General features: G+C 35.5%; 1 pseudogene; it reads left to right on the top strand.

Moving 5' to 3' along the window:
• Positions 1-10,966: 10,966 nt before the first annotated feature.
• Positions 10,967-12,455, top strand: LOC132357210 (tRNA pseudouridine(38/39) synthase-like; annotated as a pseudogene).
• Positions 12,456-13,002: the final 547 nt, after the last annotated feature.

Consider the following 13,002-nt stretch of genomic DNA (forward strand, 5'->3'; position numbering starts at 1 on the left):
GCAAACTTGTCCAGGTGCAAATACGGCTGATGGAACAACATGAGACCAGTGCTTAGAGTATCTGGAGGAGGGAGTCCATGAGATCTTCTGGTACTTTCTCTCGTGCTATGAGCCAAGGGTTCAAATTTAAGTTTGTCTTGATTAATAAGGAAGGAAGGATTGGGGAGGGAACAAAAATCCATTAAGCCGTACAGGATAAGAGAAATGGAAACTCTGCATTTCTGTCCCAAGGGTCAATATTTCTCTATAAACCTTGAGGCCCTAAGCCTTGAAGGGTCTGTTGGGGCCCAGGGTAGGCCACCCCAAAATGTGCCTCAACGACATATTGATTATTTTGAATTAAAGTTACTTAATAAACAGCCAATGCAGGAGAGGCACTCTGACCTGCTTTATGTCTCCCTGAAATTAGGAAATAAATCTCTCATGAAAGGTGCTCTCCCTGCATCTGGAGGTAGAAGGGGGGACACCCTTATCACCAAAGATAGGGAATTGGGGCCAAGAAACCTATATATACAAACCTTGTGACTTCTTTAATTGACTACCCCAGGCCCAAACTCTGTTTAGAGTTTTCACTAATAAGGTACCCAAACCTAAGTTTCTTGGTCCTGTCAATTCCTCACAATTGTATTCTTTTCTTGTCTAAAAAGTATAAAAGCTGCCTACTTTGGCCACTTCTGAGGTCCCAAATGGGCCCTCCATATGCGTGAATTAAAATTTGTTTTGCCTTGCATCAATTTTACTGTTAGTCCAGCCACAAGAACTCAAGAGAGGGAAGGGGGAAATTTCCTCCCTGACAGATCCCAGAGATGGGTTTGACTGTAGTTTGGGGACAAAAAGCCCTCTTCCGGCAGAGAATGGGAACAAGGGTGATTTGCAAAGCAGCATTAAGGACTGAAGCTGAGATTAAGAACCAGACAGACAGTAGACTAGAAACATTAATCCAAAAGGACTGTGGAGAGAGTCATTAACTAGTGAAAGTTGACTAGATAAACACACGGTAGGTCAGAGAAGAACAATCAGGTGCAGAACAGAGTGTGCTAGGCATTCTCTGGAAATATTGCTAGGCAAGCTTGCAAATTTACATGGAGTTCACTGGTATTTCCCATATATGGGCCACCGACTCAAAGAGAATCAATTTGGTTCATATACCACGCATTAAAAATGCACAGTAGTTTAACTGTATATTTCCCCTTCTAGACTGTGAACCCCATGAGGAAAGAGACAGCTTGTCTTATTTACTACTAAACATCCATTAGGAGGCACGTGGCTTGACATTTAGAAGATAACAAAAATGTTTGAAGGACAGAATTAACGTGCCTATGTTTTCTCAGTTAATAATGGCTATTTATAAGGGAGAGGTGGCATTATCCCTATGTTATGGATGAGGATGTAAGACTGAAAGTTGAGATAACTAACACATCCTATAGCTCTTTATCCACTTAATAAGTAGTAGTGCCATCATTTGAACGCAGGTCTGCTTTATGTCAAAGCCCATTAAGCAACACTGTCTCCTTCCCAAGCAAACATTTACAGACTAGACACAGGGCACTGATTGCAATGTTAGATATTGGAGATGCTGCAGAGAAAAGTAAGGTGTGGTCCTCAGCTTCCCAAACAGGAAAGCAGAGAGTCATACAAAAGTAAAACACAGAGCTTTTTTTAAGATCTGAAGATACAAAAAAATTACAATAGATGACAGCACAAACATTTAACCCTCATGAGAGAGGATCAGAGTTTTTGATGAGATGCTTACAAGATAGACATTAGAAGAATTTAAGGAGTCTGATAGCCCATGTGGACATGGGAGGTGTGGTAGGCAAAATTTTGGCCCCTGTGACCTTCTCTCTCTCTTCTTTCTCACGAATATGTTGAGTTGCATGCCAAAATGGACTTTGCAGATGTAATTAACATTCTCATCTTTAAAATAGGGAATTTATCCTGGATCATCTGGCCAGGCCCAGTAATAAGTATATGAGCTCACTTTTTGATCTCCATTTTATTTACTGCATTTTGTTTTTCTGATTATGTTAGCTATATTGGTGAGTAATGCATAAATATATTTCTTATTTGTCTTTACAAAGAATCAGCTTTCGTTTTATTAATTCTCTCATATTTTGTTTTCTGTCTCATTTGTTTTGCCCTTAGTTGTATTTTAAACCTTCTTATTCTTTTCAGATTTACTCTGTTGATATTTTTTTCAAGCTTAATTAGTTGAATGGTTTTTCAATTTTTTCCACATAGTCTAATAAAAATATTCAAAACTGTAAATTTCTCTGTAAGTTGTGCTTTAGATATATTCCACAGTTTTGACAGATACTACTTGTATTGTTCTTAAGGTCAAAGGACCTCATCATTTACATTAGAATTTATTAGTTAATGCGTGGTTTATTTGGTGTATTTTTCCTCAAGACACAGAAGATTTTTATCACTCCTTTATTATTATTTATTATTATTCTAAAATTTTTTTTTGTTTTAGTTATGTATTGCTACATAAAACAACAATTTTTATTATGTTGAAGATTGCTGTGGGACATCAGTTTAGACAAGTCACAGGAGGAATGGTTTGTCTCTGTTCCACAATATTGGAGGCCTCAGATTGGAAGACTCAATGACTGGGGCTGGGACGGTAGACTGTAGTGACTACACATGGACTCTCTATTTGGCTTAGGCTTCTCACATCATGATAGCTGGGTTCCAAGAGGAAGTATCCAGAGAGCGAGTATTCTAAGGGACCTAGAGGCTCAGAATCTGCTTGACATTTTTATGACTCAGTCAGAAGGTACACAGAGTGGCATCCATGGGACTCTATTTGCTGAAGTCATCCCAATCTAGCCCAGATTCAAGGAGAGGGGAAATAGCACTCACCTCTCAAATGAAGGAGTCCCTAATAATCTGTGGTCATGTTTAAAACCTGCCTCAGTCGTACCATGTTCAAAGAACTTGTTTCTGTGTGCTGTTAAATCTTGTGGTTTATATGTGCCTCATTTATTTCCCCATATGTTTATTTACAACAGTTTTCTATTTTTAAGTATATCTTTTAAAAAGCAGGATATCTGTGGTATTTTTTGTTTATTCAATATTAGAGACTCTTTTGATTGCCCCACATTAATATAGCAGGTACAGATCCATGTGTCCAGGCTTGAACACTCTTTGGGTTGTGCTTTTATTTATTTCATTGCTTTTTCCATATGTATTTTGTTTTATGAGGGCTCTGAGTGGTCTCAGACTAGTGCCAGGACAGTAACTAGACATCTAGGTTCATAAGTGCAATTGAGGGGTGCCTCCCAGCTCCAAGTCTGACTTAGCCCACCTTGATCACATCGATATCTTGGGGCTCTCCAGGACAATGTGAAGGAAATTAGTGGCTACAAAGAGAATCGTTTACCCCAGCTTATCCCCCTGCCTTGGGTTCTTTACCCTCTCCAATTTCCATTAGTCATTTCCTCTCCATTCTTAGACCCAAACACTTTCTATATGTCTCTAAGGAGTTCTCACACATTTGTTTCAGGTGTGGGGTGTAGGATTGTGTTCTGTCAATATCTTGACTTCTTCATTGCCTCTTTGGTTGGGTTTGGAGAGGAAGCCCATGTTAGTTTGACATCTTGTCTCAAAGTTTTTGGTTTCGTAAAAGTATATTCATCTGATGTTTTAAAAACATACATAAATGCAATGGTGTATTATACATTTGCTCTTTAGCTCAGAAAATCTAGTCATTATAAATGAGGGGAACTCTCCCTTGTGCATAGCACTTCGTGGATTTTATAGCATCATCATCTTCATTATTTCAATGCTCAGAACAACACTATGACATAGTTATAGACGAATAAACTGAGGAGTTAAGTGACTTGCCTATAAATGTAGCTAATAAGAAACATGGATGAAGTTCAAATTCAGATCCTCTGACTCCACAAATTTCTTTCTACTATACCCTCTCAATATTAAGTTTAAGATCATTTCTCTGAGTCACAAAAACAGAGGCACAGATAGATTGCATGTTGAGTGAAGACATTTTTAAAATAATTTTTAAAATATTTAATGTAAGTATAGCTATTATGCGTGACAGAAAAGACCAGCTTAAAACGATGGATTGACTATGTAGGTTTAGAAAACCAATGACAAAATAGGCATCCATCTGGTGTGCACATTTATTTTTTTAATTGAGATTTTTTGTTCAACTTTATTTTTACACAATTTCAAATTTATGGAAAGTTGCAAGTATAGTACTAGGAATTTCCTTTATTCTTCACCAGATTCACCAATATTTCATCACATTTTCTTGCTTTCACTCATTCATTCATTTGTTTTCTTTCTCTCTCTCTCTTTCTGTGTAAATAATACATATAGTATTATGTATATAATTATATACATAATATATATATTACATAATATATATTATATACATATTATATACATAATATATATATTATTATATTATATATTATATACATATTATATACATAATATATATATTATTAATATATAGTATTATATAAATATATAGTATTTATTCCCCCAAAACCATTTAAGGGATAAGTCACATATATTATGCATCATTACCTTAAATCCCTAAATACCTTAGGAGGTATTTCCTAGAACAATAAACCACAGTAATACCAAAATTGGGAGATTTAACTTTGATATAATACTATTCTCTAATTTAGGAATCTGCAAACCCTAGGTCTCAGGTCAAACATGGACAACTGCTGCTTGTTGTGAATAAAGTTTTACTGGAACACAACCACATTTTGTCTATGACTGTTTCTGGGCTACAACAATACAATTGAATAGTTACAACAGGTACCATATGACCCACAAGTCTACAAATATTTAATATTTGATCCTTTACAGAAAAAGTTTTCTGATCCTTCTAAAATCCATAGTCAAATTTGACCTTGTCTAAATAATAACCTTCATAGTTGCATTTCCTCATTCACGACCCACCTAAGATCATTCATTGCATTTAGTTATGTTTCTTTAATCTCCTTCAGTCTACAACAGTTCCTCATCCTTTCTTTGTATTTAATGACATTGAAATTTTTGAAGAATAAAGACCACTTATTTTGTAGAATATCTCTTTATGTTGGTTTATCTGATATTTCCTCACGATAGATTTAAGTTATACATTTTTGACAGGAATAACACTGAAAAGATGCTGTGTTCTTCTTAGTGCACCCTATCAGTAGGTATATTAGATGTCAATTTCTCTTTTGTTAGTGATATTCATCTTAATCACTTAAGTTGGTGTTTGCTAAGTTCTTCCAACATGAAGTTACTATTTTGCCATATTGACATATAATTTTTTGGAGGATCAGCTGAGACTTTATAAATATCTCATTCTGAACGAATTAACACTATGATGGTTAAAAAGTGATTTTTAAAAGTCCCATATGCATATTTTAATATCTTGGTAGGATGGTGAAGCTCAGGCCTATGCCCACAAAGTGCAGGAGAAATGTTTAAGGCCAATACTCACTAGAAGCCAGGATTCACACGGAATGCTGAGCCTTATCTTCAGTGCCTTTTTGAGTCTGAATAATGGATGTGGTACTGAAAACAGGGAACATTGTTTGGCTGACAGAATATTTATGGAGTAAAGTACTACAGGAGTGCTCAGGATAAGTTCAGAATAATATTTTTTCAGAAAATGCAGTATACAGATTCAAATGCAAAACTATAAGATGAATAAGAAATTTCCAACAATTCAAAATGGTTCAATATAAGGCATAACTGTCTGCATGCCAGAAAGAAACAGGCCACAACATACAGGTTTGGGAGACAGTGATTTGTAGCAGCTGTCCACAGCCAAATATTTCACTTATGTGGGGCTCTGAGAAACAAGTCCATTGGGCTGAGCTTAGACACAGTCTCCATGCCCTTGGTTAAGGGCAATCACTTAGACCGCCGCTTTCAAAATGACTTTCTCAAGTAGTGGTGGCTGACATACCAAATGTATGAAACTTCTGATTTGACTCGAGATAAAGTCAAAACGAAGGTCATATCATGGTCCTCAAAGTCAGACTTTGTTCAGGAAGTAATTAGAAGAAGGATGATTAGGGAAGCAAGAACGGAACATTTTCTTCCAAGTGTTATTGACTTAGCATTGATTGATGTTTTCGTTCTGTCCACTCTCTGATTTTAAAAAAAAGGATGAGTTGAAGGACTAATTTTGAGTATACTCATTTTCAATTTCCTTTCAGTATTGGCTTGGAATAGAGCAAATAGTGAAATGATAATGGTAAAGACAAGAAGGGTAGCAAATGTTTTTCTAGATGGTACCAGAGGGATTTCCCAATACAGCACAAAGGAAGTAGTAGGAAAGAAATCTCACAACATATTTTATGTGATTGAAGTATCAGTCTCTAGGTCTCCCCATTTAGATATTTACATAAAACATTGCAAATAGTCTTGTAAATACTGGTTTTTAGGCAATCCTATGTGTAATTTTAAGAAATTTTATTTTTAGAGTATGTCAGGAAGCTATAATTTTGGGGTAGTAATAATGATAGAATAAGTTGGCTTCAGTTATAGTATCCTAAAAAGGCATCGAATAATCACACTCTCATTATAATGTACAAATACAAGCCCTCTAAGAGAACAAAGATTAAGTGAAAGAAAAAAAAATTATACCAGTGTTGAACCTTACCATATCTTGTCATACACATGAAGATAAGAGCTAATGTTTGCTGAGTTGTTACTCGTATTCAACTGAATCCCATGTGTGAACTGATTTATAAATCTGTACATTCAATGGTAGGTTCTTTTCTACTGCTATTCACCACAAAAATCTTCGTTTAGCTTCTCTGCAAAGTTGTTGATGTTTTGAAGGATATATTACCTATATACATCTGGATCATTAGCTTCATAATTCTCCAAGATGGAGATTTGATAGGAAGTTAATTTTAAGTGGCAAAGTGTCTAAATTATTTTAAGACTGGAAATATCTCTCCACTTCCAATCATTGAAAGTTTGCTTTTCACAATGCAATAATATATTCATATAAAATATGTTTGAGAGCTTACTATGGAACAGAAATTTTTCTTAAAAGCTGGGGAATATATTGTATGTATTGAGGGTATTCAGGGAAGGTTTTAGGATCACATAGTCTGAAGTGAGAAGTGGCGAGAAAGGAAGGTTTTAAAACTAATTCAACAACTGCTATTTGGTATTAAGATTTCCATGAAAAAGCTACTTATGATGACACTTTAAAAGAAATAGTCTTCCTGTGGAAAAACAGTTAGGTTTCCAAAATGTAGATATTAATAGTTTATGAAGACTCAAGGGTATTGTATATTGCTATTTATCTTGATTTGTACCAGGATGACATAAATAGGCACCAAGTCCCAGCCAGAATTTTCCATGGGAAAAGGGAAACACAGGAAGTGCTATAGATTACTTTTTAAATTATGGTGATTTAAAGGACTGTATCTGCAGACAGATTGCCTGAATTCCAATCCTGGCTCTGCCATCCACTACTTGTGTGATCTTGGGTAAATATGAGAAAACGTAAAACCTCTGTGCAGTTTCCTACTCAATAAGGTTATTGGAGGATTAAATAAATGTATGTAAAATATTGGGTTGGCCAAACCCGAACAAACTTTTGGCCAACCCAATATTTATAAAAGTGGCACATAGTAAGTACTTAGGTACTAATATTACTATTAAATAAGGGCAAACTGTACATATGAGAAAATCCAGACTAAAGAAGTTTCATCATTAAAGAAGAATGAATGAAAATAAGTGAACTGAATATGCAATTCAAAAAGTTAAAAATACAAACAGAACAAAAGGAACCATGAGAAATGAATTGTTAAATTTAGCAACATAAATTATTGGATTGAAAATATAGATTAAAATCAATCCAAGCCTTGGCACATGGTAAAGATAATCAAAATGGACAATTTGATTATGAATCAGAGAAAACACAAGATATGCTATCAGAAATTTGGAAGGAAATAAAATTATTCATAATGGTGGTGATAACTGATAACGAAAAATCATCTTGTCAGTTGCCTCTGGAAAAAGTAGTTTCTTTGTTAGGAGACCAAAACCAAGTAAAAAGACTGTCATGTAGTTGAATCATGGTTGCCGTGTATTTCTCTGAGGGGATGGTGATGTGAGCAGCCGGCTGACACTTGGTGAAGAAGATGGCAAAGAGGTGAGGGAGTAGGAAGCAAAGTTCAAGTGACAGTACTTGGAATAGAAACTTGGACTTGGCAAGCTTGGCAAGTTTTTGCTTCCTAACATATTCTTATGTATTTCCTCCCTGAATTCTGAAAAAAAATATTACTTTTCAAAATGCCAGCCTGGCTCAGCTAGATTAAGGGGAAAAAAGGAATAGGGTTGCACCAGAGATTGGGGGGCAGAATCACTCTTCTGGGAAATGGATATGATGGCAGAGCCCTTGTGTCCTGTTGGTAGGACTATAAATTAGTGCAGCCAATATGGAAAACAATATGAAGGTTTCTCAAAAAATTAACAATAGAATTACTATATGATCCAGCAATTCTATTTCAGGATATATACACAAAAGGATCTGTAATCAGTCTTGAAGATACATTTGTATACCCATGCTCATAGCAGCAGTATTCACAATGGGCAAATGATGGAAGCAACCCAAGTATTTATTGATAGATAAATGGTTAAAAATCTGGTCTATACATGCAATGGGATATTATTTAGCCTTAAAAAAAAGGAAGGAAATTCTGACACATTCTTACAGCATGGATGAACCTTGAGGGCATTATACTAAATGAATAAGTCAGTCACAAAAAGACAAATATTGTATGATTCCATTTATTTGAGGTGGCTAGAGTTGCTAAATTCATAGACAGAAAGTTGAATGGAGGGAGGGGGATTGAGGAGTTGTTGTTTAATGGGTATAGAGTTTCAGTTTTGCAAGGTGAAAACAGTTTTGAGATTGCTTGCATAAATGGATTTAATATTACTGAAATGCACACTTAAAAATGGTTAAGATGACAAATTTTGTTATGTGTATTTTACCACAATTAAAACTAAAAAGCAGGAATGACTATATTAGTATCAGGTAAAGTAGACATCATAGCAAAGAGAGCTACTAAGGGCAAAGAGGAATATTACATTATTATAAAAGCATCAATCCACCACAAAGATATAACTATCCTGAATATGTATCAACCAAACAACAGAGTTTCCAAATACGCAAAGCAAAAACTGACAGAGCTGAAAGAAGACATTGACTAAGCCACAGTTATACTTGGACTTCAAACACCTAACACTCAGCAACTGATAGAACCACTAGGCAGAAAGTTAGCAAAGAGTGAATAACTGAACAAAACAATGACCAACAGGATCTAATTTATATATAGAAGAGTCAACAACAACAGAGTACACACTTGTTTCAAGAGTCTACAGAACATATATTGATACCAAGATAATGTATATCCTGGGCCATAAAATGAGCCTCAACAAATTTAAGAGATTGAAATCCTACAGAACATATTTTCTGAGCATAATGGAATCAAACTAGAAATATGTAAATATGAAAGACAACAGGAAAATCTCTAAACAATTGGAAATTAAACACACTTATAAATAATCCATGGGTCAAGGACAAAGTCTCAAGGAAAATTTTTTTTAAAAGACATTGAACTGAATGAAAATGAAAAGACATATCAAAATATGTGGAATGCAGCTAACGTACCACTAAGAGAGCAATTTATAGCATTAAATGCTTACATTAGAAAGAAGGAAAGGTCTCAAATCAGAGACCTAAGTTCTTACCTAAAGAAGATAGGAGAAAAAGAAGAAAATAAACCCAAGTAAATAATAAAGAGCAGAAATCAACAAAATTGAAAGGAAGAATAAAATAGTGTTTCCCCATTGATTTTCTCTATTTCTTCAAAAAACTCAATGAAATTGACAAAACTTTGGGAAGACTGACAAAGAGAAAATTAGAGAAAACAACGACAAATATCAGGGATGAAACAGGGACTATCATCACAGATCCTGCAGTCAGTTAAATGGATAATAAGTGGATACTGTTGTTAACTCATAAATTTGAAAAATTAGAAGAAATGAATCAATTCTTTGAAATACCACAAGTTACCACCCCCCCCCCAACAAGGTTATATAGGCAATGTAATTAGTCCTATAACCAATAAAGAGATTGAATTTGTAGTTTAAGTTCTGAAAAAAAAAAAATACCCATGTCCACATGATTTCACTGGAAAATTCTACTAAACAGTTAGAGATTATACATTGACATTTACGCTTTATCACAAAATCAAAGAGGGTGAGGACATTTCACATCTCATTTATGAAGCCAGGATTACCCTGATAACAAAACTACAAAGAGAGTACAAGAATACAGTGGAAAGAGTCACACTACCTGGTATTAAGGTTTACTATGCAGTCACAATAATGAAGACAGCATGGTGTTTGCTGAGGGATGACATATATCAATGGAACAGAATAAAGAACCCAGAAATAGACTCAAACCAATATTCCTAACTATTTTTGACAAAACTGAAAAAGCAATTCAAGGAGTAAGAATACCCTTTTTAACAAATTGTCCTGGAGCAATTGGACATCCATAGTTTAAAAACAAAACAAAATAACAACAAAAAAACCTTGGCCCAAATCTCATACCTTATACAGAAACGAAAAAAAAATCACACATTGAAATGTAAAACTATATAATCTTAGAGAAGATGTTTGGTACCTAAGACCAGGTGAAAAGTCCTTAGACACCAAAAGCGTGATCCATAAAAGGAAAAAATTGATAAACTGGACCTCATGAAAATTATGACTTTTGCTTTGTGAAACATGCTATAATGATGATGAAACATAAGCTACAGACTGGGAAAAAAATATAAATCACATTACCTGACAAAGGACTTGTATCTGAAACGTATAAAGAGCTCTTGACATTCAACAGTGAAAAAATTTAAAAATCCAATTAGAAAATGGGCTATAGCAGTGGCCCACGATGAGCAGATGGGTCGGACCTGTATGGTTCCTTTATTCCTGGGGTTATCATTTCATTGCTAATACTGACAGAAACAGAAACCAGACTGAAAAACTCCTAATAAGAGTACAAGAACTGGAGAAGGAGATGCAATGGCTTAAAAAGGAACAGGCCAACAACAACAAGAATTCAAATATTAGAGAAAATTCTTCAGGAACTGGAAATGCTAAGTGTGCTCTTTTTTTTTTTTTAATTTCAGTGCTCATGACCAAAGACATGCAACCCTAACATTAGTCTGTCTGGTCTGGACTAGGGATACCAAGGCTTTGCCAGTCAGGAGAACACAATACAACTGAACAGAAACTGAGGCTTAACCAAGACTAGACTAGGAGAAAACAGGCAGACCTCCAACCCTCACTGATGTGGATGAACAAATGAAGACATTAAATGACTTTGGACAGGTGATTTCTCTTGACCTTTGTTTTTACTTTCCAAGGGGCAGGGATTCAGAGGATTTTAATTTGAAAGAGGTCAACGATGCTGCTAAAGAGATTCATTATGCCCACATTTCCAATCAGGTGCTCCTTCCAGACTTCTCTATACTGGCCTGGGCCCCTGTAGAACCCAGCTTCAGTGCTAGGTTCAGCTATCATGAGCAGACTTACTGCCATTTTCCCCTTGTGCTGATTTAGATATTGTAACCATGAATTATACAGCTCAGAAATAGGACGACACATAAGATTTCAGGAGCTTGTGTAAAATACATGTAGCCAACAGAGTGATTAATTTTCAGTGGACTACTCTCTCTGCTCAAGTACAGCTAGGAGTCCAGAGCCTGGGGGAGGGGAAAGGACAAGAACCTTTCTAGTTATGTCAATGTGAAATGATTGGCCAGGTGTTCCTTTATCGTCAAGTCTGCTGTATGATGGCTGTCCTTTTTCTGATTGGCCAAGGAATGGAGAAGCCAGAGATTATTGATAAATCTGCTGAACATACAGAAATATCCCCAGAAACCTCAATATGGTATGGCTGTAGAATTTTCTCTTGTCTTATATGACTTTAAGTTTGAAAATATCAACTGGATCTAGGATTGGGAGGTTCAGGAGTTCAGTGCTACCCACCACCGACAGCTATAGGCTAAATCCACTGTTAAAACTTACATGTTGTATAGTATACTAGAAGGACCGGACTCTGTTGCCGTACCCTGTGGGAAAGGACCAAAAATGGATGGAGTGATAGAATAAAGAAAAGTTAATAACTCTGTCATAATGCAGACCATTGCATTTATAGTAGGAGTGGAAATGTACACTATTATCCCCTAATATTTATTTCATGAAGAGGAAACAAGAAGCCTAAAGGGACTGTAATGACACACAGAGGAAGAAAATATTATTTATAGAAGACAACAAAGAGGCTCTGTGTTTATACAGAAACTAAAACATCATTTAACCACGGAAGAAACTCACCAGGGTCTAGGAGGCAACAACCAGCTAGTGGTAGGTGGGTGTAGAAACGAAATAATATACATGCTATGTACATAATTGCAAGAAGTCCTAGAAATTCAGATGATCAGCTCTTAAAAAAAGCCCATAAGGTCATAGTAAGGAAGGTCTTGTTGCTTAAATAAGAAACAATTTGTTCTTTTATCCCTGTCCTAAAAGATTGAGATTTTTAAAAAGCAGTCGTAAAATGGAGATGTATTTCTGTGCACCTGGAAACCTGTGCCTTGTGTTCAAATTCATGAAAGCCTGATTTTGCCAGTGTTAAAAAAAAAAAATAGGCTATAGACATGAATAGAAATCTCAGTGAAGAGGATATACAGATGGCAAATGAGCACATAAAAAGATGTCCAACATTTACCATCAGGGAAATGCAAATGAAAAGTTCAATGAGATATCACTATACATGAACCAGAATCAATTAAAACAATTTTTTAAATGATAACACCAAATGCTGGTGAGAGTGCAAAAGAACTGGTGGGACTGTAAACTAGTATAGCCACTCTGGAGAGAAGTACGGAACTTTCTTACAAAACTGAATATGCCATTACCATATGA

This window comes from Balaenoptera ricei, chromosome X, assembly GCF_028023285.1.
Source record: "Balaenoptera ricei isolate mBalRic1 chromosome X, mBalRic1.hap2, whole genome shotgun sequence".
Classification (NCBI taxonomy): domain Eukaryota; kingdom Metazoa; phylum Chordata; class Mammalia; order Artiodactyla; family Balaenopteridae; genus Balaenoptera; species Balaenoptera ricei.